The sequence below is a fragment of the Pristiophorus japonicus genome, unplaced genomic scaffold, assembly GCF_044704955.1.
Source record: "Pristiophorus japonicus isolate sPriJap1 unplaced genomic scaffold, sPriJap1.hap1 HAP1_SCAFFOLD_1635, whole genome shotgun sequence".
Classification (NCBI taxonomy): Eukaryota; Metazoa; Chordata; class Chondrichthyes; family Pristiophoridae; genus Pristiophorus; species Pristiophorus japonicus.
In genome coordinates, this window is record NW_027251316.1 from 15,001 (window position 1) to 17,500 (window position 2,500).

Consider the following 2,500-nt stretch of genomic DNA (forward strand, 5'->3'; position numbering starts at 1 on the left):
TTGGGCGGCAGCCCTGGTCGGTCTCTGCAGACCTGGAGGCTCGAGACGTTTGTTTGGAAAACTCACCAAGTCTCGATTCTGCCACCTCCTACCTCTGTGCAGATACCCCGCCAACCCCAAGGACAGAAATGACAAGTGTCAAGTTGGCGGGCGTCGGGCCACCTGCTGCCGGCCATGAGCATCCAAATCCCCGCAAAAGGGGCATTTTCATTTCTTCATCGGGACTTCCGGCAATTTCCAAGGTTCAACTCATTAACGTTGTTCGCAGACACTTGCCAGAAAATGCAAGTGGCCACTTTGCCGGCCGACTCGCTTGCCCAAGCGGGAAACCATCAACCGAAGGCCCGGTAAGGCGGCCGAATCTGACCTCATAGACTTCCACACAACGGGACTTTTGACTTTCCCGGCCGCGGGTGGCCTCCACCCGGCCTCAGCCATCAGCCCTGCCTGCCTCCAGCCGCCTTCTGGTTAATGAGTTATCCAGCCTGGCACTTCGGTTGCGCCAGCGAGACCAAGTCTCGGCTTTGGTTAATGATTTGAGCCGAACCGACCTGCCCCCCGCCACCGCGGGCTGAACTCGGGCAGGTCTGCCGATTTATCGACTCCTTTCGGGGCCTAATCGGGTCGCGCGAGCCGCCTGGCGCGATCGGGGCCCATGCCCCGGCCTCTGCCAGTCCTCGGGCAGCCGCTTTTGAAGCCCGACCAAAACCCGAAAAATGGGCAAAAAGGGAATAAATTCCCGCCCAAAAAGGGTGAATAGTCGGTTGGGCGGCAGCCCTGGTCGGTCTCTGCAGACCTGGAGGCTCGAGACGTTGTTTGGAAAACTCACCAAGTCTCGATTCTGCCACCTCCTACCTCTGTGCAGATACCCCGCCAACCCCCAAGGACAGAAATGACAAGTGTCAAGTTGGCGGGGCGTCGGGCCACCTGCTGCCGGCCATGAGCATCCAAATCCCCGCAAAAGGGGCATTTTCATTTCTTCATCGGGACTTCCGACAATTGCCGAGGTTCAACTCATTAACGTTGTTCGCAGACACTTGCCAGAAAATGCAAGTGGCCACTTTGCCGGGCCGACTCGCTTGCCCAAGCGGGAAACCATCAACCGCAGGCCCGGTAAGGCGGCCGAATCTGACCTCATAGACTTCCACACAACGGGACTTTTGACTTTCCCGGCCGCGGGTGGCCTCCACCCGGCCTCAGCCATCAGCCCTGCCTGCCTCCAGCCGCCTTCTGGTTAATGAGTTATCCAGCCTGGCACTTCGGTTGCGCCAGCGAGACCAAGTCTCGGCTTTGGTTAATGATTTGAGCCGAACCGACCTGCCCCCCGCCTCCCCCGGGCTGAACTCGGGCAGGTCTGCCGATTTCCCGACTCCTTTCGGGGCCTAATCGCGTCGCGCGAGCCGCCTGGCGCGATCGGGGACCATGCCCCGGCCTCTGCCAGGCCTCGGGCAGCCGCTTTTGAAGCCCGACCAAAAACCCGAAAAATGGGCAAAAAGGGAATAAATTCCCGCCCAAAAAGGGTGAATAGTCGGTTGGGCGGCAGCCCTGGTCGGTCTCTGCAGACCTGGAGGCTCGAGACGTTTGTTTGGAAAACTCACCAAGTCTCGATTCTGCCACCTCCTACCTCTGTGCAGATACCCGCCAACCCCCAAGGGACAGAAATGACAAGTGTCAAGTTGGCGGGCGTCGGGCCACCTGCTGCCGGCCATGAGCATCCAAATCCCCGCAAAAGGGGCATTTTCATTTCTTCATCGGGACTTCCGACAATTGCCGAGGTTCAACTCATTAACGTTGTTCGCAGACACTTGCCAGAAAATGCAAGTGGCCACTTTGCCGGGCCGACTCGCTTGCCCAAGCGGAAACCATCAACCGCAGGCCCGGTAAGGCGGCCGAATCTGACCTCATAGACTTCCACACAACGGGACTTTTGACTTTCCCGGCCGCGGGTGGCCTCCACCCGGCCTCAGCCATCAGCCCTGCCTGCCTCCAGCCGCCTTCTGGTTAATGAGTTAACCCAGCCTGGCACTTCGGTTGCGCCAGCGAGACCACGTCTCGGCTTTGGTTAATGATTTGAGCCGAACCGACCTGCCCCCCGCCTCCCCCGGGCTGAACTCGGGCAGGTCCTGCCGATTTCCCGACTCCTTTCGGGGCCTAATCGCGTCGCGCGAGCCGCCTGGCGCGATCGGGGACCATGCCCCGGCTCTGCCAGGCCTCGGGCAGCCGCTTTTGAAGCCCGACCCAAAAACCCGAAAAATGGGCAAAAAGGGAATAAATTCCCGCCCAAAAAGGGTGAATAGTCGGTTGGGCGGCAGCCCTGGTCGGTCTCTGCAGACCTGGAGGCTCGAGACGTTTGTTTGGAAAACTCACCAAGTCTCGATTCTGCCACCTCCTACCTCTGTGCAGATACCCCGCCAACCCCCAAGGACAGAAATGACAAGTGTCAAGTTGGCGGGGCGTCGGGCCACCTGCTGCCGGCCATGAGCATCCAAATCCCGCAAAA